The sequence below is a fragment of the Rousettus aegyptiacus genome, unplaced genomic scaffold, assembly GCF_014176215.1.
Source record: "Rousettus aegyptiacus isolate mRouAeg1 unplaced genomic scaffold, mRouAeg1.p scaffold_m13_p_15, whole genome shotgun sequence".
NCBI classification, from domain to species: domain Eukaryota; kingdom Metazoa; phylum Chordata; class Mammalia; order Chiroptera; family Pteropodidae; genus Rousettus; species Rousettus aegyptiacus.
The window spans coordinates 48,950,166-48,974,210 of NW_023416290.1; the positions used below are offsets into that span (position 1 = coordinate 48,950,166).

The 24,045-nt window shown below is 37.2% G+C and overlaps 1 long non-coding RNA gene across 1 annotated transcript in view; it reads left to right on the forward strand.

Moving 5' to 3' along the window:
* Positions 1–24,045, forward strand: part of LOC118612008 — a 375,103-nt gene that overhangs the window by 96,903 nt on the left and 254,155 nt on the right. The window contains exon 2 of the long non-coding RNA XR_004954641.1: positions 15,025–15,099. This is a non-coding gene — a long non-coding RNA (uncharacterized LOC118612008). The remainder of the gene's footprint in view (positions 1–15,024; positions 15,100–24,045) is intronic.

Genomic DNA, 24,045 nt, shown 5'->3' on the forward strand with positions numbered 1-24,045 from the left:
GGGCCTCCAAGCATCTCCGTGTCTCAAGTGCTCTGTGAGCACTGAGAAGCATCCTCTTGCATCCCCAGCTCCAGGGTTTGTAAGAACTCCTGCCTTTGTTTGAACTCCTAGTCCTCTGTCCTTCGTGTGGAAATTAGAATAATGAAAAGGAAAATAAAGCAAATCCTAGCAGAGGTGGTTAAAATTTTTTTCTTTTTTTCTTTCTTTCTTTCTTTCTTTCTTTCTTTCTTTCTTTCTTTCTTTCTTTCTTTCTTTCTTTCTTTCTCTTTGTACTACTAGTGTAAATTATACTGTGGGGTAGAGGCTACAAAGTGTCTGGCTGTGGGCACACGTAGATGGTAGGTGTATTATTGTTTGACTTGCATATGATTTTTAAGAACACTTTGAACCAATATTTAAAAGTCCTGAATTTGGTATGAAAAATGTGGATTTTTAGTTTCTCTAGAAATATTTAGCCACACTGTTCTTTCACGGCTCCCACGAGCTTTTGCTGGATCGCTGGGCATGCACTCGCCTGCCTATACCCTGGCTCCTCAGAGTAGCAGTTGCTAATTCAGGTCAGACTTGCGAGAGCCCAGTGAGGGAAACGGGCCAAGGAGCTTCGAGAAGTGGGAAAAGTATATGGTCACAGCACTGATCTGACCTTTTGAAGGAAGGAGTGAAGGAAGAAAGGTTGGTCGGAAGAGCCTCAGACAGACATGCAGTTCTAAGAAAGTTCAGCAAAGCCAATCGGAAGTCTAAAAGATTCTCCCCAAAGCCCCACCACCTCCGTGAAGGGTGAAGGGCCGCCTTTAGTTTCCCTGCAGTCAGCAGAGGCTGCTGCCCTGGGAGGCCTCTGAAGGATTGGATTTCAGAGCTCAGTCCCCTCTGCAGGGGATCTGAGAGGGATTTCCTCACAGCCCGACCATCATTTACTCCAGACTTCCCACTACTTATTGTTTTTTATTTATTTTTTTTTAAAGTTTGATTAGGATTCTGGCTGTTTGGTTTTCCCACATCCAACCATCTCCTTATTTCCCAGGCCACTGTTGGCATTGCGTCGGCTTCTTGTTTCAATCCCGAGCATTTTCAGGCCACTTTAAGTATGTACTTTTGTCTCTTAAGCTATGAAAAAACGGAAACAGGAACAGTCAAGCAACAACAAAACAACAACCAATGCTCAAAAATCCACAGGTTATATTTATATTGTAATGAAAGGTATTATGATCATTGACAGATTTAGATTCATTCATTCATTCATTCATTCAACAAATATCAACTATCTTCCACGTATCAGGCAGGCAGAGCACTTGGGCTTGGGTGTCCCTCAAGCCTATTGGTTTGGAGAAATACCAAAGTAATAGACTTCACTGAGGTAATAGAATAAAGTCACAGTATTTCTTTTTCAAGTATGTCAAAACCTAAGCAATTCAGCTACCAACACACTTGCCATGCATGTGGGCACCTAACAGTTTCTTCATTCCCCTCAGTGCAGAGGCAACTTAGGCCTGACTCTGGCACAGGGCATTTTTTTTTTTTTTTTTTGGTGCTCGGCACCTCCTTGGCCACCGACGTGCCATTTTCCTCCTTTCTTTGTTTCTCAGGGATAAGTTTCCCTCCTCATCATAGCACCATACCTTGCATTACCTGCCTTCTTCCCTTAGGTACTGGCTTTGTTCTTCAACCCTTCCACATCTTTCCAATTATATCAGACGATTGGCAGTTGATGAGAGCCAGGATGTATTAAGATTTGTTCAGATGGTCCCACGGTCTCTGAGACGTACTGGTATCTGTGGCTGGAGCATCAGTCAATGTAGGCAGTAGTGACACTGTGGGAAACAGAGAGGAAAGAGGCCTTGACTCTACTTCTAAATCCAGAAAAGGGGAACGTTTTTACAAGTCACCTGACTGTCCAGAAATCACGTCAACTTATAAACACAGTTCAGTTTATAGCTTTTGTGGGCTCATAAAGCAGCCTTCATTATGAAGTGTCTGGCTGCAGCCCTCCATTCTAAGGGTAGCTCCCTGTCCTTGGATCCTTCGGAGAACCTCTCCATAGGTACTTTCATGTCTGGAAACCCAACATTCCTTCTAGAAGATCCTCTTGGGCAGAACTTAACAAAAGGCTCGAGGCTACTTTTCTCTCCTTCGAGGTCACAAAACTGGTCCATGGGAAGCAGAGAACGCTTTTATATCACCTCGCAAAAAGAAGTGCGATTTCTTTCCAGATGCACCTGACCACATTTTCGTTGGCGATGTAGCTTGCCTACTCACCTGTCCTGCCTACCAGACTCATCTGAAGCTCTACAAGGAGCACTGGCCAGGGTTCTCTTGCTAGGCCAAAGGTGAAATGGTGGCCCCATGTGATTCACAGATGGCAGCTACTCTGTTTAAATATTCCCTTTTTCCATTCCCTTTACCTTTTATATATTCAATTTGGGACAGCTGTTTTTGGTGCAGGGGCCGAGGTGTGAGAATCCGGCATAGAACACCTACGTGGAAAGTCTCCATTTTGGTCTGGCAGTTTGGAATTCTGTGTCTGTTTATCTTGGTGTTTCCATTGAAACTTCATGATACTCTTCTGTTCTGCTACCTTTAAAGCATTTGATATGTTAGTCATCTCTTCTCAGTTTCATTATCTATAATTTTTGAATAACAATACATGCCTTGTGAAGAACGGATAAATAACATATGCGAAGCACCAAGCACAATATCTAGCATACAGGAGGAACTAAAAAAAAAGTTAATTTCCTTTCTCCCCTTCCTCTGCCCTCTCACACTCAAATAAAAAGGAATTGTATTTTGTTATGCTAAAGATGGATCCAGAGCCAAAGTTATTTTACAGAAATAATCAAAATTGGCCTTTGGCTCATGTTTCCATGGTACCTTTCCAAAAGATTCATCTTTTAAAAAAATATGAAGACATATAATATCAGGCTTAGCGATAGATGCTTTGTCTAAATGCAATGTTGCTTAGTAATTATCAACAAAACACAATGAACATTTCAGCAAAGAAGTGAGGATCTGAGCACAATAAACCTAGATATTTTCAATCTGTTGGTTGTTCCCATCAAATCCCTTTTTTTTTTTTTTCTGGTAGTGTGAATAGGCACAACACTACTCAATGGTCAGCTGAAGTATAATCCTATTTTATCCAGAATGGAAAAATTAATATCTATAAATATTTATGAAGAGTAGTTGGAGTTTTTGTTCCTTTCAATTATATCTGGGTCTATTCTTTTATAGTACTACTAAGGGATGAATAGTTTTATGACAATCTCTTTCATGATCTAAAAATAATAGCACACATGAATTGCTACTTGTTATTTTCGTATAACTACAAACATAGAAAGATTCTATTTTACTCTAAGTAAAGCAAGAATTAATCTGTTTTGCAGGAGATACATTTTAATATTTATATCCAAATTGGCAAAAAAGATGACCAGCTGTTTCATTAAATTACTTTCTTCTCAATGATTTACTGTATTAATCATGGTTCTTTCAATATCTCCTTTTACATCCCCCAAACATATAACCTTACTTGAATGTTCCCTTATGCTACATTTCGATTTGGCCAAGTTGATGAATTACAAATGAACTTCACAAAAAAATTTATTGCCCCTAATTAATATTTATTTCAGATTGAGACACACCAATTGATATTCCTTTCCCCCTTGTGGGTGTCTGAGAACTCATTGCTTCTCCAGTGCGTTTAATTTCAGTATAAAGAATAATGGCTTTCATTATAAGACTCTGAAGTCTTCTCCAACCTGTTCTTGGTTCTAGACAGTTGGTTTTAAGGGTGATTTGATCCTTATATTTCATCACTGCAGAAATCAAGAACTTATAAGCTGATTGATTTTAAAAGGACAGAGTTCAAAATATTTTAAGGATATGTATCCACATTTGGCTAGGAAGCCCAAAGTTGAAGAGATTTTAAAAAGAAATAAGGTCCACCAAAGGGAATAAGAACCATGTCTATATGTTAATAAAATATGTAACCAATTTTATCAATACTTTGAGACAAGCCAGATGATTAACGGATTAGCTAAAATAAAAAAGATATGTTTGGCATCGTAAAAAAGTAAAGTTCAATTTGGGATATACAGTAGTGAACACCCATTGTGTTCTACACCCTTCGCTCCTCACTGAAGTTGAGTAATTTTTAAATCAAATACACCACTTTTTAAGTTTCAAACAAACCGTGATGTTGTTTGAAGAGAGCAGAGGGATTCCGTCACCTGGGACAAAGATACGAGGTATGGAGTCCCACTAGGACTCACTTGACTCCATCTGGACTCGTATGGCTGTCCTCACAGGGCCCCTGGGCAACGGGAGCTCATTATGTCAGCGTTTCCTACCTGTTGAAAGAAACGCTGGCCTGAGTGTATTCTTGGTGCATAGTCCCTGTGAGGTGACATTGTGTAGAGGAATTTATTATTTTAGAATGATGCTAATAGTTAAATACATAAGCAAACATCAGTGGAACCACATCTGAGGAGGAAGCTGGACTTCACTTCTTTCCTGACTCCAGACATTCAAGGCCATTTAATGGTCTGCAGTCTAAACATGCACATCAAAACCGAGTCTTTTCCCCCCTAAATGCAGCGCAGTAATCTGATCTTTCCTGAGAACGTTTTCATTCATCATTTTCTATAGACTCCCCTGCCGCATTGGAACAAACTTCGTTGCTGCTGTTGTGGCCCAGGCAGAGAAATTTAAACTCCGAGGACATGTACTTCCTGTTCTGTATCACCTGTTCGACTCTACACAGAGCTCCTTTCTTTTATTTCCTTTCTGTGCACACTCCTGGCATACTTAGTAAAGACAAAGCTATTCTGCTCTAGACTAACTGAGATGTTTCAATTATGACTCCTCCTTTGTAAGAGCTTACAATATTATGTGTGTTGGAGACCTGCAAACAATAAAACAACACAAGAAAATAGAAATAGACACTCTAAGAGGTACACAGTGATTTGAGAGTGATGCATTTCCCCAGAGGGATCAAAAAAAGCTTCCTAAATAGGTAGTACTTCCATTTCTTTTGAAGGATGATAGAGTTCCTTTTTTTATTCTTTCCAGTTTTCTGTGTGTGCAGGTGTGGACGGCATTGACCAGGTGGAAACCATTTCTGGTGGGGGCTGAACCACAGTGGTCAGGTTTAAGAGCTCACCAAGGACACTTTCGGAAGTCTCCTGTGGCTGAAGTGCAGGGACTAGGAGAGGATTTAGTTGGGGATGAGGTGAGCAAGGTGGATTGGGACTGCACTGTTACGGATTTTTCCTGTATTCAGCGGACAGTTCCTGAATAGTGAATAAAGAATATCTACTCTAGCAGCAACCTGAAAATTAAACTAGATTGTTGAGGAACTGGAGGCATAAAACCATGGCATTAGTTTTTGGAAGAGGTGATGAGGGTTTTCGTTAGGGGAGGATGAATGAAAGCAAACAGAGAGATGTGTGAACCAGTGGAGTATAAGCATGTGTTGGAAAGCAGTGTTTTCCAGAAATAGTCAAGAAATTTAAACTATTCAGTTCTTTGAAGTTCCTCTCCTTGAATCTTCACCTCTGAAAGAAATGGAGGGTGTCGTGTTCCAGGAGACCTTGGTTTACACTGGAATAAGAATCATTCTCCCCTTGTGTACAAATTATAGCAAAATACAGTATTTTTCTGTTCACATATGCATTGGTTTGGATACCTACTTGGAAATAACCCAGTTATCTCTGGATAGTTTAATTTTATAAAAAGGAATTTCTTAAGGGTCATTTAGAAGGTGCAGAGCCATGGGCTCTGATGTGGTGAAAACAGGGACAGTGTAGGGCCCTGTGGCAGGGTCTTCTCAAGGTCAGTGCTGCCCGGCTCCTTCCCTCGGGTCAGAATGCAGGACATCACACCAGCCGCCATTTCTGAAGAACAAATATTTCTGTTCCAAGTTTGCTAAAGATCAGTATCCGTGAATGAAGCTTCTGTAGATCAGTGCTTCGTTCCAAATTCAAGTCTCATTTGGTTGTCTCTGATTGGGAAGGATGTAAGCCACATGTTTGCATTTGCGCTAAAAGAATGTTTTCTGGATTCTACCCCAGAAGAGCAGGATTCATAATGTGGGAAATGATTAAGATATAAGAAGGTTGTTCAAAATGTATAATACTGTTCTATATTAGTAATCCATAAATGAAATATTATTTTATATCAGTAATCTGCAAGTGAAACAAGCATACTACATACACCAGAATTGATCATAGTTAATGCTTTTTTTTTTACTTTTGGAAAAATCTAAGTGGCTTTTCTAGGCATATCTTATTAAATGCAATACCTTTCCTATATATAGTACTAATCAGACTTTGTGTAGGCTGTGATAAAAATGATCCCAAATCTCAGCGTCCTAAAATAACCAAGTTTTATTTCTTACTTGTTACGTAATCTTTGTGGCTCATCTGTAATTCTATTACTGTTCACTTTGAGATGGCTCTGATTCTGCTCTGCATGTTTTCTCCATTGTTTGATCCAGGCTAAGGAATGGCCAGTATTTTGGACACACTGTTCCCATGGAAGGAGGGAGGGAAGGGGTGGTAGGGGAGGAGGGGAGAGAGAGAGAGAGAGAGAGAGAGAGAGAGGAATGAACTGTATAATGTCTAAAAGTTTCTGCGTGGTATGCATCACTGCTAATTTTATTGGTCAAAAAAAAAAAAAGAAGTGGAATTGTTAAACATCATAGCATTTGGATAGGAAAACATAATATTCTAGTAGAAAGGACAGTGAATAATTGTCAGTAATAATATAATATTTTAGTCTTTCTTCATCATCTCAAATAGTTGTATCCTAGCCTTACTTAAAAAAACACCGACCTGGTTATAAGGAGTACCCACCAAATTTGCATCCAATCATAGCAGATGGCCTAATTCAGATATTGTAATAATCCATATCTTAGATTTAAAAAAAATTAGTTTACATTAGTTTCGGGTATACAGTACATTGGTTAGACATTTATATGGTTATGAAATGGTCCCCACGATGACTCTGTCACCCATCCGGCTCTACCCAGAGCCATGACAATGCGATCGACCACGTTCCTTACGCTGTACACTATGTCCCCTGACTGTTTTGTCACTACTAATCCGTACTTCTTCATCCTTTCACCTTTTTCTCTCAGCCTAGAGGGTATTTTGCTGATTGACATGTCAGACAAAGATGAATGCCGTGCGATTTTACTTATATGTCTTAGATTTTGATGTGAGTCACTTTGAGACCCATGGACAAAAATTATTTGCCCTGTCTTAGCGAGCTGTGGGTAGCGGCAGGCAGGGCACTTCCGTTTGGGAAGGGACAAAATGACAGGTATGGCTGTTCCATAGCAGTTGTCTACTCAATGCCACTTTCACAAGCCTTATAAAATTAGTCAAAAGGAATTGATCAACAAGCAGTAGCAAACATTTTTGAGATGTGTAGTGTCATTTGAAAAATGAATCACTCCAATGGAATTACATAGAAATATGAACAATAAAATTAATGCAATAATGTCTCTTGAGGGTTTACTGTTCCAGATCCCGTCATTAATTTCATCTAAACTTCAGTTTAAGTGAGGGAACTGAATTTTGACTGAGGTCATGAGGCCAGCAGGCAAAGAATAAGATATGAGGTCAGTTCTATCTGACTTTAAAAAATCATTTTCTAATCATTGAGTTTAGATGTACAAGTTATAGATAATGTATTTTTATTTTATAATACATTTTAATTCCAAATTTAAAAAAATGATATGAAATGGGGTGATTAATGATGGGTTCTGCTTGGTTAGGGTATAATTCACCTGGTAGGGAACTTTTAAAACCATACTAGTAGCTGAAATTCCTATATTCTGGGTAAGTAAAGAACTAAAAACAGAAGCAAACATTAAAATAAGTCTTCAGACTTTACTTTAAAATGATCATAGAACAGAATATGAAAATTCTGCCTAATCCTGGGAAGAACGGCAGGATGAAAATGTGATGCTCTCGGAACCATAACTACCGTCTCTCACCGAACGCTGATCTGCTCTGGAGAAGTACGTGCACGGGGAACATTTGGCAGTGGTCTGGAGTCTGAGACTCCTGCTTTGTTCAAATAGAAACTTAGCGAGCCAGTGTTGGCAGAAGATGAGTGAATCATCTTGCATACGGATGCTATTGTAGAATCATTTGTATCTATAACACTCAGGCTTACGGTGATTCAATAGAAAATGTAATCCTGGGCACTCTATTTAATATCTGTTCAAAGGCTTAGCTTCCTGATCCTGAGACCCAAAATAGGAGAACTCAGGAGGCAGAAAACAGTCTTACAAAGGCCTTGTGAACAGCTTTTGTTGGCCTTCTTTCTTTATTTCTTAGTCAGCTGCGTAGCTGAAGTCAGTTGAATTTTCTTACAAGTTCAGTTATGATTTATATAATTTGCCTGTCGATTCAGCCATATCCACCTGGAACTCTTTCTGAGCTGAGGAGGGGACAAACTGGTGAAGATTCCTTCCCCTCACCCCAATTTTATTGAGATCTAATTAACCAACAAAATCGTAATATATTTAAAGTATATAGGTGATGATTTAATATATGTACCTCGTGAAATGAGTCCCACAATCAAGTTAATTAAACATCTATCACCTCACATAGTTAGTTTTTTTTTTTTCTTGGAATACTTAAGATTTTCTCTCTTAGAAAATTTAAGTAATGCGGTACAGTGTTATCAATTATAGTCACCATGTTATACATTAGATTCTCAGAAATTATTAACCTTATAAATGAAAGTTTGTGCTCTTTGACCATTCTCTCCCCATTTATGCCACCCGTAGCCCCTGGCAATCACCATTTCACTCTCTGTTTCTGTGAGTTAGACTTAGGCTTTTTAGATTCCACATATAAGTAATGCCATACAGCATTTGTCTTCGGCCTATTTTACCTAGTGTAATGGCCTCCAGTGTCTTCCATATTATTGCAAAGGGCAGAATTTCTTTCTTTATTTTTTAGGACTAAGTAATATTCCATTGTGTATATTTATATATTACAGTTAAAAAAACTCCCTTCATCCAATCAGTGAAATGGGGGAGTGCAGGTATCTCTTGAAAATAGTGATTTAGGTTTCTTTGGATAAATGTCCAGAAGTGGGATTGCCGGATCATATGGTAGTTCTATTTTTATGCTTTTTGAGGAAGCTTCATACTGTTTTCCGTAAGGAAAGGATTCCTTTTGATCAGCTGCCATAAGGTCAATGGGTCAGACAAAAGCTAACTAAATATTATTAAGAAAAAAAAGCTGTAGTCCATCTCAGCCTTGTGTGTGTGTGTGTGTGTGTGTGTATGCATGCATGCATGCATGCGTGCATGCGTGTGTGCATGTGTGTTCGAGATAGAATGCAGCAGAGAGAATCTCATGACATTTTGAAGAAGTAGATTGAGAGCTGGTCTCTGGGGCCACTTAGATTATTTGGTTGAACATCAATAGCCTTAATTTAATTCCCTCTGTGAGCCATTTAGCTTGACTCTGACATAGCCATAGCCTCTAGAGTATTTTAGGGATTTCCAAAACAAAATACCGAAACACAGTTTTTTTCTTTGGGTTAAATTCTGGTTTCTACCTACGTGTGGTAGAAATAAAAACAGGCAGTCAGGTTCAGCACACAGCAAAATGCACTTGCAGCCTTTAAATATTTGACAGAGCAGGTAAGAAGGAGGTCAAAACATGGATTTAGTGTTCGGGACCCAGATGTTGGGTTGTCTGTTGATAGCTTGGTGAGAATGGCTCCTGGGTAGAGGGACTAGAATGCAAGGATTTGTTGAGTTGATTACAAATTTTGGTCTGGGGGGAAGCACTTTCCTTTTCAATTCTTTAGGCAGTTCAGAGATGCCCTGAAGCCTTGTAGGGAACCCATTAATTTTTCTTGTGTTAATATCCTATTTATTTGTACACGTTAAAAAGTCGAATTTGTCGAGAGAAAGAATATCCATTGATATGGAAGTCAGAACCCCCTCTGCTTCTCTCCCCATTTTGTCCTCCCCACAGGCCACAGCTTTCAAGCATTCTTACTTCTTCTTTAGGATTTATCCTTGTGGCTCTAATTAATTATATTATTCCTTGATGTTTTAGTTTGAGAAATTGTCAACTGGTATCACACTGCGAAAATTGAGGACTTAGCTTCATTTCCTCCCTCTGCGTTTCTTATACATGTACTTTCTCTACCTTCTCATCTACCTGCCTCTTAATATAATTATGTTTTATTTTAGTCAATTAAATAGTTAATATTTACATTTTCGACATAAAAATAATATTTACACTGAACTTGGGGTGTTTTCTCTGTGTATTTCCTAAGATGTACATAACTTCAAGAAGCGAGAGACTAGGTATAATTTTTTGCACTATATTCTATGGTAACTTTTTTCTTTCTCTGAACATCTTTTTTGTTTTTCCTTAAGTGCTTTGATTTTGCATTTTGTCTTGTAGTGTACTCAGCAGAACACCAAGTGCTTTGTTTGATTTTGCGTTTTGTTTTCTATGTACTGAATTAAACACTGGGTGATCTACCAGTTTCCACCCCTGATGTAATTTCTCCCAGAGCATTTTCTCTTCTTCAGTCTGGACTGGTTGTTCCTCAGCATGATTCATAGCTCTGATTCATTGCATTGTCCCTCAGGGGTTTCCTTCATCTGCTTCCTATGTTGGATCTACTCTTACCTGTAATGGTCATCTTGACTGATTCTTTATACCCAAATTGATCACTCCCAGGATGTGTCTGTGACCCAAATCTCAGCCTTATAGGGTTAACTATAAGATTAGGAAAGCCTACTTGTTTATTGGGTGGGACTCTGGAGCCCCTAAGACTTGTGTGATAGGGTTCACTTAATCCTCCTCTTTTGGGAATGATACCTCTGCCCACAAATGTGCCAAATATTCCTCCAGTAAACACTCTTTATCCTTAAGAATAAACCTCCAAAGTGTGCAGTCCCGGCTCTTGGCAATTAGATACAAGATTGGATATCTGTTTCTCAAATTGATTTTCCATCAACTCTCCTTATTATGCCATCTCCTTTATTCCCAATTTTAGAACTGTTAGCAGTTCCTAGTCTTTAGGGAATTCAAGGCAATTCACGTTGGATCATTGCTTTTCTCAGTTTTATATTAATATTTAGTTTTCTTGGATTCACTAAGGCATTTGCTACTAATCTATTTTCCAATCTCCAATATTTTGTTATCATTTTCTCCTCTCCCATTTCTCCTCATCTTTGTGGATTAATGTGTTTTAAAAATTGTTTACTGTCATTTTAATGGAGTTTTGGAAAAGACAAAAGTAGATAAGTATATCCGGTTTTCCATCCTTTCCTAGAAACTCACCATGTGTACATTTTTTAAACACACTCGTTTTCAATCAGTACAATTAAAACAAAACACTTTAAGCCTATCTGCCTTCTCTCTTCATACAACAAACTTCAAACCTGAACTGATGCATAACCACAAAGCAAATCCTCTCTTAAGATGCTCGTTATACTTAAAATATTTATTGTGCCAATATATTAATCATTTCAAACTGTGTCTTTAATTATCAAGATTATTAAATGACCTCCCAAAACAATCACTTGGGGAGGCATTACAAAATGTCCTGCCAAGGGCATGCTGGATGTTTTAAAAGGGATTTTCCTGTATCCCTTGGAGGAAAGGGGTGTCATATGTTATGTATTATATGGTGCTGAAGATGTGGAATGTATTGTTCTGTGAGAGAGTAAGTGCCATATCACTGGAAGTGCTTAGAGAGAGGCTGAGTAAGCATCTGTCAGGGAATCCAGTGTTTTTATATGAGGTTAGAATAATTACAGTCTAAGAATCCCTTCCAGTTTCTACACATCTATAAGTCTATGGATTTTAGTGAGAGTTTCCTTCACATTTGCATACTTCAGCATTACCTCAGTTATGGTATGATGACTTTACACTGTTCTTGGAGGAACTAACCAGTCTTAGACTCTAGTTCTATGTCCGTGTTTTAGGTACCACTCTGTCATTAGTAGATAACATTTGTGATTGTTCATATAGGGTGCTCAATAAATACTAAAAGAAAGAAAAATAGAGGAGAGAGAGAAAAGGAAGGGACGAAGGGAAGAAGGAAAAGGAAGAGAAGAGGAAGAGAGGAGAAGAGAAGAGTTGAGTTCAGAATCTTGAAGTCTTTTAGAAAAAAGTGCAGCAGCAACATAGTGGTGAGCTACAGCAGCTATGGTGTTTTATTATAACTTTGGCCGAGGGCAGAGTCATTCCAAGAGAGAAGATCATGAGGTCCGGGGTCAACTTTAGAGATGCCAGTGAGAGCTTTCCTTCCCAGTTGTCCTCCCATCTAAAATGTTTTAATCCACATTGCGGTGCAGTAGCAGTCAAATAATCACATTACCACTGTGTTTAGTTTTCAGTCTCTTCACCTGGCCCCCTGTTTTACAGAAGATGTAGCCGAAGCTCAGAGTTCAAGTGACTGGTCAGACAAACCAGGGCTCAGAAGTTGAGTACAATAGGTCATTTGTTCTCATGCTATGACATTTTCCCACAGTGTTGTCTCTGTGATCTTTTAAAGACAATTTTCCAAGGGAAATGAACTAAAGAATTCTTAAGATAGTCTGACGGCTATGTGGGACACTGGCTTATTGATGATGGTGGTAGTAACAAGAATAAAGTCGATTTCATGTTTTACTGTGGTGCGATTTTTCTTTAAAGTACCAGCTAGCAGTTGGTATCCAACAGAGCCTCTTTCTCTTTCTGGAATGCTAAAATGCCTTCGTAAAGCATGGCCTCTTCTCTGGAGAAGTTAGATTTGAGACACTTATGCCAACAAGCTGGTGACACCGTTCTAATTTTGAGGAAAGATTCTATGAGGAGGAAGGAGAAATCTTTTTCACTGTCAGAATAAATCAGCACGTGCCAGTGACACATTTTAGATAATTCCTTCCCTGTCTTGTTGAGAATAAGTTGGTGTGTACCCATATATTTATATATGGGAGTAGGCGAAGAGGTAGAAGAATTGGGAAAAGGTGATTTTGGCTTTTACAGATGACTTTGATAATGATGCCTATAGGGGAAACTTTCTACTTAAAATAACATACCTGAGAGCGCTGTCACCCCAAAATATTCCCAGACACTTACAGGGTATGTTATTGGTAAAAGAACTCTGGATTTTTTAAATTTTAAAGTCTTTTTGATAGCCTAAATTTGACAAAGCTGTGAGTATTATTTGTTAAGAATTGGCACTTCAGGATTATATTTGGTTTTTCCCTAATATTCCCAAAGACTTGCAAAACTCTGCATTCAAGTTACTCCAAAATAAGACTTTGGCTTGAATTAGCTACACCAAGAAATCCCCATAATATATTGTCTTACTGTCCATATTTATCATGTCTTCATGTGAAATTTCCCTTTGTGTATCATAAAAGTGTTAATTGAGGGGGTTTATTACATTTAAATTGTCCATGACCTGCAGTAAATGTTAAATATTTCCATTGTCTTTTTTAATAGGATATCTATCCGGTTTGGCTACTTTGGGGCAAAGGTTCTTTTAAGGCTCTTTTCTCTTCTGCTTTCCCGTCTTGACCAAGAACATCATTTCTCTTCCATTTCTCAAACTTGGAAATTGGACTCTTATTTCATCTACATCTGGTTGCTTTTTATATCTTATTATTATTATTTATTTTCCTAAATGAGGTGCCACACTAGTTTCCTCCCTTTTAGTGCCCACGTTTCTGTTCTTGCCTAAGCCCTCATTATTCAAGGGCAGGCGCTTTGACAGTATCCTAACCACATGTGGTTTTCAGGCTTCCCCAAACTCCCCTCTGCTCCTGGGTCTCATCTCAGGGCCATCTCTTAGGTGAGGAAATGATGAAGGTTGTGGCCGCTGAGAACACCGCTTGTGCTCACTCCCAGCTCTGCCTCCGTTTAGCTGTGTGCCCTTGGCAAATTATTTAATCTCTCTGTGCCTGTTTCATAATCTGTAACATGGGGATAATGACAGCGACTACCCCTAATGTTGTTAGGATAATTAACATGAATTTATACATGGGAAACACTAAAAGCAGGGCCCAGAACATCATAAATGCTCGCCAAATATGTTAGCTATTGTCATCACATTTTAATACTTGTCCCACCGTGTTTTTTTCTTTTCCGCATTTTAAGCTCGCAATTATTAAGCATCAGTTATGTGATGGGGACTCTGTTAAGCTTATTGATATTGTTTCATGTATATATTGTTTTTATAAGACAGCTATTAGTATTCTCAAATTTCAGATAAAGAAGTAAAGCTTCAAGAAGTTAAATCACAAGCTCGAAGTCCCACAGGTGGCATGGGAGATAGATATCTGAGATTGGAATATAGAGCCCGTTTGCCTATCCAATAGATCGTTCTACCTCCACATGTGAACTCTGGCCAATGACTTCATCTAGCCATTTGTAAAACGGGCATAATGTTGTCTTCAATATAGAATCATGTGGGAATTAAACAACACTGTCACACGTTTGTTCCCAAACCTGTCAAATAATAGTCCCTCAATAACTGTTATTACTTTTATTATATACTATTATTATTGTTACTTCAGTGTAATAGAAAGGCATAGTCTATAGATTACTTAGTAATCTGTCTTTAATAAGGAGAAGTAATCTATCTTTAGAGATTACTAAATAATAATAGAAGTAATTTATCAGTGATAGAAATAATTTATTTTTAATATTAAACATTACATTACTTTTTCAAATTTTTCTTAGTCTTATCGATTTATTCCCCCAGCTAAACTGCTGAATTATTTCACCAAAGTATTTACCCCCAGTGAAAAAAAACTCCATTATTTGTTAGTTCAGAATTATGTTAAGATCACAAATTAGTTTTATGAGATGACACCTTTTATAGCAATTTTTAAATCAGGAAATATAGAATGTCTCTCCATTTCTTTTGTTTTTTTTTTCATGGCCTCAATAAAATTTTAATGAGCTGCACATATCTTCTTAATGTTTTTATATTTTAAGTTTTGATTTATATTATAAGTTCTACTTTTGCTCCTTTTTTTTTAAGGTTCTGTCATCCCGGGTTATGTTCGTGTATGTTACTTCAGTGGTCTGCCATCTTACCTGCTCTGGAACGGGACAGGTAAGAAGTCAAGAAATTTCAAAGATTTCACTGTACTTTTACAGAATGCTTCATTTTTTAAAGATTAACGTATAATTGCATGATATTAGTTTCAGCTATACAACATAATGATCTGACATTTGCCCCATTTGTTTTTAATATCATTTGTTATATACTCAAATTTTTCATATGTTTGTATGCACTGGAGCACATGATGTCCTCTCCATCTGGCTAATGAGGATTTATATGTTTAAATACAACATTAAGAGACAAGTTTTCACAAACTTGGGCTTCAGGTATAATGAATCCAGGATACTGGATTTCTTTGAATAGACTATCTAGGAAGACTCTGAAGGTGGTAGGTTTTGAAGTTGGTCAGAAGAAACTGATAGGTTTTAATGAAGAAGAACTATCTTGAGATAAGGCAGAGAGAGAGGAAGTGAGAGATTGAGAGATATTAATGGAGCATATGATTATGAGTTCAGAGACATAGGGTAGAAGTAGAAATATTTTTATATGGTTGAATTCATGCCTTAGGACAGAGATAGAAAATACGGTTCCGTGTCAAAACAAAGAAACTGATAGAGAATATTGTGTTGTGTTGTGGAGGGTTCAGAGGCTAAGTACAAGTCTGGACTCTTATGGAAAAGGACGCTGAGATGTCAAATATATTCTCTAGAGAGGTGAGTGTTGGTTTCTGTTGGCCACATATTACCCTCGCTAGTTTCTAGGAATTGATTGACAACTGTAAGCCATTTACCCTACGGGTGAACCAAATTATGGGCAACCAGAGGAAGACAAAGGTAAGTTAACCAGGTGACGGAGAAAATTGTTCTCTGTTACCATTTTGGCTGAAGTGGCAGATATATTCTAACATTGGTGGTGTTCGTTGATAGTATGATCTGTATTGGCACCGAGCCCCTGTTCTTCTCTCATGGCTCATCTTCTGCACTGGTAAGAGCGTGTTATCCCCGCCCCCTGTGCATCTGAGGCCTCTCCAGTGGCAGGCACTGCGGCAGCAGCACGTTCTGCCTGTGGTATGGGGCAGGAGACTCAGGGCCTCGCGGTTGTACTTTATACTCACTTGTTTTTCGGGGCTTGCTCTAGTTTTAGATTTCTTAAATGAGAGATTTTTACTTTCATAGCAGATGAACTTAAGCTTGGTGGTATCATTCCATTATTAAATTCTGAAAATTTAGACTCCTATTTTCTCTTTAGAGTTCAAATTCGGTAAGAAGGAAATTCTGTATCTATGTGACTGTCCAAAAGTTCATTCAGCAGCTCAAGGCCTGGGTGTCTAAGAACAGTCTATGAGTAATGAGACCATTTTCAAACTCATATTATTCAATGAAAAGATTTCCCTTTCACATAACTTTTCAAAGTGATTGCTGCATGAATTCTTAATATTGCCTATGAGATTTTTGTTTGTTTTTTTTTTCTTTTAAAATATAGTGTTCATGGTAAAATTAATGTATAGGACATGTTGAGACAAAAAATTACATGCCCAGTTTCTTCTAAAAGCTATATTTGGAAAGAATATTTTGAAGGAAATTCATATTTTTCAGCTTTTTTCTATGCCAGTCTCTGTGATTATATAATTCAAGATTAGGTTACATAATAGGTTCCCAATAATTTTTTTTTAAATCAGTGGGTAAAAAATGAATTGGACTTGTCACTAGGATTAGCCATCCAAATGGATCTTTTTCTGGTATTACATCATGGCCGAGATTTTATTTTTCTTTTCTTGATTTCCATGATGGAAAGGATGAGCTAACAGTAACAGTGAGAAAATATGGCTGAACCATTGCCAGGATCTGAGAGGGTCTTCCTGATTTTATGCTTGCTGGGGTTAGTCTTAGATGATAAATCTAAGGGGACATGCTTAGCTCAAAGTTTAAGGCAAGGTGGGAAACCTGTAGAAGAGTTACTCTTCACATAATAAAGGCTTAGGGAGAGACTCAGGGAAATTGATTTCTTGTCTCGACAGCCATCATTGGACAAATGGACAGTCTAGGACTCAGCTTGTCTGTCAGAAGTGTTAGCTTCAACATGTGGTTTAAAAATTAAATATTATATTTATACTTTGTGTCCTAAGATATTTGAAATGGATTAAATTTAAATGCAAAAAGAGAAATTATGCACTGTTAGATAACAATATAGGAAAATATTTGTAAGCAACAGCTTGGTGACGAGATTTTAGATATAAAAATCTAAATTATGATCCATAAATGAAAATAATCAATAAATTGACTTATAAAAATATTTTTATTTGGTCTGAGAAAACCCTATTAAGAGGATATAAAGACAAGCAACAGACCTAGAGAAAATATTTGCAAACCATATAGAGGGTGAATGACTTATCTCTAGAATATGTAAAGAACTCTCAAAATTCACCATTAAAAAAACAACCAAAGTAGAAAATGAGCAAAAAATACAGACACGCATTTCACAGAAATGGATATACAGTTGGCAGATAAGCACATGAAAAGACACTCATCATTACTAGCCATAGGAAATGGGAATTAACACCATGATGATGAGATATCATTAAGTACCTGTTAGAATAGCTAAAATAACAAAAATAGTGACAGTACCAAATTCTGCCTTGAAACTGGATCTCTCTTATGTTGCTAGTGGGACTGCAAAATGGTAGAAGCATTCTGGAAAATAGTATGGCCATTTCTTTAAAAAAAAAAAATCCCTCTTATCATAGAATTCAGCAATTGAAATCCTGGGCATTTATCTGGCAAGAAATAACTTATCTGGAGAGCCAAATCTCCTTGGGCGAGAAGTCAGATTAAGTGAAATAAAATTCTTTGAGCCTAAAAAAGATGGTAATGGTTTACAAGTAGAACGTAGGAACAATTTTGGTCTATTTCAACACAGGGTCATATTGTTAAGATTAGCATGCTGCAGTAGTGGATACTTTAAGTCATGTAAGTTTTAAGGAGCGTGTGTCCACATTCAAGGCCAGTATCTTGGCAAGTCTCCTTCTACTGGCCGAGTATTCATCACACGTACAGGGTAAAAAGCTACAAATCAGCACGTGAAGCGTGGTTACCTGTTTGCAGAGATGTACAGGGACTCAGGAGTCCAATAACAGTTTTACTTCAAAGAGATATTGGCTTAGTAGGTGTGCTGACCCTTTCCTTTGTGCTTTGATGGCCACTAATTAAAGCTTTTCTTCTCCAAACTCAGTGAGAGTACTCAGCATTTCTTTGCCAAGTTTTCAGAGGCCTCTGGTCATTAAGCTTTCACAAGCAATCTGTTGTAGCCCTGAAAGTTTACTCCCATTGCAGATAGATTGTGACATTAATAGTTGACATGCCTGGATGAAGAATGGGTCATGTCCATTCTTATTGGAAAGATTGGGAAATTTCCCTGAAAATCATGTATCCTTTGGACTAATTTCTCTAACTCTGAATGGTTGTTTTTCCACATGTTGCCAAATCTTGCAGAAATGCCTTTCAACCTGTGCAATTAAGGAGATTAAAAGTGACAGCAATCTTCTTGTTGAATTAATGATGGGTTTTTAGTTTTTTCAGGTTTCAAAAAATATATAATCACCACCACCTTATACAAGAACAATATCAGAAACAATTTCATATTAAATCCAGGAGAAAATGCAAGCAGAGAATGGGCAGGAAAATATCAATGTGATATTATGATTATAATGATTTATGTTTTTATTGTCTCAGATTCTTAAGTTGGCATTCAAAACACTTTTTAATCCAGCCCAAGTTATCTTTCTTACATCATCTCCTATTTCATAACACATATTTTTTTACTTTAAGTTAATTCATTGGGTTTTGTTTAACTTTTTCAGTTTTTTCCATTCTTTATCTTTTTGCGTGTTCAGTTCCTCATGCATCTGTAAATACCTTCCCATTTCTGTCCACCTCTGGGAAATCCTTTTCGTTCTAAGTGCTTAGCAGTAATGCTCCTTCCTGGACACAACCTCCTTCCCCTCTGAATGCCTTTGTTCTTACTACATGTGTGGAAGTGGGTTCATTTTGTTATTGATAATTGTGTGTAAGACTGTTTATTCGATAAGAGTTGAAGCAACAAGAGTAAGCGAAATACTCAAGGGAGAGTGTGCAATGGAGAAAAGAAGGCTGAAAGTGGATTTCTAGAATGCATCAATGAAAGCATTTAGAATTAGCTCGCATCCTCCCTTTCCACTACTTGTACTTTCTATGCTTAAACAAATATTCACCTCTCTTCTATCTCAATGGACCACTTGAGCTAATCGTTATGTATTAAACTTATCTGCGTTCCTAAGGCAAAGACTTTCTGCAGGTGAGCACAAACTGGTGACTGATAGGATGCTCCCATTTCTAGAAAATCAAGTCTTGATTTCCAAATGTGCTTTCTTTAAAGATACAAATACATTTTATGTGGAGACACATGCATGCATTGACAACTTCTACTCACAATACTGGCCATTTTGATTAATGAAATAAGAACACATCATCAGTGTTCATAAAAACAGCTTTATGTTTTTCTCCCTTTAATTTTCCTTCTTCTCTTCCTCTACCTTCTTTTTCTTCCACAAACTCATTAAGGAGGAAGTACTTTAGATGTAAGGGATTTTTCTTTTAGGGTCACTATGACCTCAATTCAGGATAGTCCTGACTTTGTGACGTCACAGGTGTCCCTGATAAAGACTAATTGTGATGACATTGGATTATAGTGTCATGGAACAATGAATGCAACAGGTAGACGGAGAAAGGATAGGAGCAGGAAAGGAAAGAGTAATTTACTGTAAAGATAAAATGTTTATTTCAGTCGGGTAAACAGCAGAGATAAGAAAAGACTTACCTCTTCAAAATAAAATTTCTTTATTATAACAATACAGACTTATTGAAAAATAATATCAACTATTATTCTTACCATGATTAACATCTTGTCTATCATGTGATATTTTAATTAAACTCTGAATACAGTTTCAAATTATTTTCGTTAATATATCATGAATATACTATAATATACCAAGAATATCTTTTATAATAAATGTTAATAAATATGGAAGCATATGAATATTTGTAATTTTATTTAATGAACTGTAAACCATACTATATATACTAGTGCTCTATTAATGCACACTAGTATTTACTGACGCCACTTTTTCTACATTTTAAACAATACTGTAATGAACATCTTACATACATTTTGTTCAACTTATTTGTTTCCTTAAGATATTTTCTAGAAATTGACTTGATGTGTTTCAGGGTATGCACATATAAATTTAAATTCCACATTTAAATTTAGAGTCCATAGTTCACTTTCTCATTTTTATGGTAACAAAATAACTTGAATATTTTTTTATTAACAATTTATTTCTATATGTTATTATATATTGACCTGTATATCTACTTATGTTATTGTAGATATGAAATATAAATTTTCTACATATATTAGTTATTCATCTCTTGGCTCTATTTATTATTTTTTAAAAGTTTTGCTTAAAATTTTTATGACATAAGACTGTCAATCTGTTGTTTTCTGGCTTTTGTTATCAACATCCTAATTTAATTTATAATTGTATAAAACTTTTTCTAAACCAGTATATAAATAATTATCACTTATTGGCATTAATAGTAATATTAATGGAAATAACATTTACATTGTGCTTTCTAGATTAGCAAATACTAGTCCCAGACTTTTAGAAACATTCATTCATTTATTCAGTATTATCTCATTTAATTTTATAAACCTCTTACGGAGAATGGGATTCCTATTTTATAGGGGAACAGATTCAAAATAGTTAAAAGACTTCTTAAAGTCTAGCTAACACTTTAAATAGCAACAGTGGAGCATAAAAGTAGCTGAGAAATTTAAAATATACTTCATGATATCAAAAGCCAGAAATTGACTCATTCAGTAACAATGGTACCTCACCTACCGTTGGACTTCGCAGCCTTTTCTTGAATGGTGGTTACTGGTTTAGTGATAAAAAACACACACATGGACAAAATCAAAAGCAATAAATATTTTTAGAATACTTCAAAATCCTAGATTAGGTATTTTGGAAGGACAGTGTCTCATTGTCTACAGTCCCCAGGGAGGTTTCTATCTCAAAGACCAATGACATTTTACTTTGGTGCGAGATTCTGCAGTCTAGCCACTGGCCTGAGAGTCCAGCTGAGGCCGTTAGCAGCTGACGTTGGCCTTGGGCTGTCTGGAGGAGTGACAGCATCGACTCAATTGCGCCAAGGCGTCCCTGCGCAGGATGGAAGCCCAGCTACTTCATAGCCCTAACTGTGCAAGGAGGGCAAGGAAACTTTCTAGACTGGGAAGATTTTATTTCCTACAGATTTGTTTCTGTTAAGGCCTAATGGTGCGAATGAACACTGGGGAGCGGATTAATATCGCTTCCTTCTACTCGTCACTTCCGTATTTAGAGAATTCGGAAGCCTTTTCCCGATTCGAGCAAACAGTTCATTTTGGAAAACTGAAAGGACACAAAAATTATACCTAGAAATCAGGGCTGTTTTAAATATACAGAATCTCAAGAATGAAAAAATACTTGGAGGTCTCACTCCTCTTAACTCTGAAATCGGCTTCAGTGCTGTGGGTCGAAGGTTTTTGGCTACAGTTAATGTCAAAGTCTTTTGTTTGTTTGTTTTTCTTTTTTTGATTAAAACTTAAAACTGAATGTATAGAGAGAATCGTGAGCTTTGAATGTCAACACTCCAGGATCCTTTCTCTGGTTTGGACCACCTGGTACCTATCTGCAGCTTCTATGCATCTAATATTTGCTTCTATCCTTGTTCTTAATACAAGGGGATTGTAGTGATATTTACTGTCTGTTCCCTTCCCGGATGATGAGCTTCTTAAAGATAAGGACTACCTCTTATTTATCTTTGTTCTTAGGGGCCAAACTGTGTCTGGCACAGAAATGTTATGAAAAAAAGTTTGCTCTGATTTCCTAAGCACTAGAATATCACCATTGAGAAGATAAGACTCAAATCAGCCATTAAAATTTGGTGTGAAATGAACAATGGTAAACTTCTCCTTGGAAGCGCAGAGAAGGACTTTTGCACTTACTTGGGTGGGATTAAAAGAGGCTTCTTCAGAGAGATGCCACCTCAGCCAGAATCTTGAGTGTCCCCCAGCTGTGTGCTAGAGTTGCCACACACTGGCTCATGAAAACCAATAGTTAAATTGTCAGGAATTTTGTGAACCATTTGCTAAACACGGCTATTATTAAAAAAGTAAATCACGTAAAGTTACAACTGAATGAATTATATTAAAAACAAAGTAATAAAGACTCAAAACCCATCACTTTCTAATTACTACATTTTGCTGTATCTACACTCTTGAGGTTATTTACTTTTCTTGTATCTGTATGACACAACCACTACACATTCAGCGTTTATACCACAGATGTTGGTAAATGTTACAAACCAGGGTAGTATTGTTATTATGTTTTTTCCTGGAGCGCAGGCTGTTAAACATAAGCATACCACTGCCCCGCACCCATTCTCTCTAACTCATTCGCCATATCTGTTTGGGTGCTAAATCCTACCAGTGCTACCTGATTATATCTCGGCCTCTCAACAAAAAGCATCCTCTCTATTCCACAGCCCCTGCCTTAAGTTAGGCTTTCTCTGTACTGTATTGCAACTGCCTCCTTAGTGGTCTTTGCATTCCAGTCTGTCCACCTTCCGGTCCATTTTCCACACGGTAGTCAGAACGATTCCTCCTAAAGACAAATTTACTCTATCTTTTCTCTTTTCCTAAATTTCGTAACGGCTCCCATAGTTTGCGCTAGTACATTGGAGGCTTTCTCTACCACGAGGTCCTTTGTCAGGGTCTCAGCCTCCTTTCTGTCCAGATCTTTAACCTTCCTACAGCTTCTCCAGTGACATGTGTCGCATCATAACCTCTGCGCTTGTCTCATCTTGTTCCCTCTGCCCGAAATTTCTTCTGCGACTTCTTTTATTAAATGAGCCAACATAGCTAATAGCATGCGTTTTGTCATGTGCGGTCCTCAGATTAGACTTTCACTTCTCAGCTCTGCTAGTTACCATCTTGGGTAATATGAGCATGCCACTTATCTGTTCTGAGCTTTAGTTCTTTTCACCTGAGTATAGTAGTTACCTCATGAGGTCATTGGAAAGTATATGCATTTAATTATTAGATTAATACCTGTACTACGATACTAAATGAGTATTAGCGTTTATTATAATTTTTATGGAATTTTGCTCATCCTTTAGCAATCAAGGCCCACTTTTGCCCTGCTAGGATAATTGTCCCTGTTTCTTGCAGTGTGATTTAAATATCCTTTTCCTTTTTTATTTTTTATTTTTTGCTGTCCCCTTTTAAAGCTCATGATATACCATTGACAGAATTTTACAAACTATATTTAATTGTAGCAAAGTCTTAGATTTAAGTGGTTTTAAAAAGAAACTAGCTGAAACTTGTTCAGACTATGTCAAAATAAAAAAACTTCTTGGTATCAAAGGACCCAATCAGCAGAATGAAAAGACAACCTACAGAAAGGTAGGAAATATTTGAAAATTGTTTATCTAATAAAGGGTTTTAAAACAACATTAAAGAGTTCCTACAACTCAACAACAATAAAAAAAAAAAAGAAAAAAATGCAGTTAAAAAATTGGCAAAAGACTTGAATAGACATCCAGAGATGATATACAAATGGCCAACAAGCACATGAAAAGATGCTCAACATCACTAATCATTTATTAAATTTAATATGTGACAGGACTTCAAGGTAGTAGCTGGCTGAAATTGTCACAAAAGACTTAATAGAGGAGGTTAGTAGAATAAGCTACCTTGTCCCTACCTCTTAGTGACCAGGTGATGGTCATAACTACAAGAAGGTTTTTCAGACCTGCATTCCTGATCCAGTGGAGTTTGGGGACTGGGAAGCACAAATTCTGCAAGTGAGTGACTGGGGCTGATGGTGAGAGAGGCCAATCCCATTCACACCCTTTGGCTCCC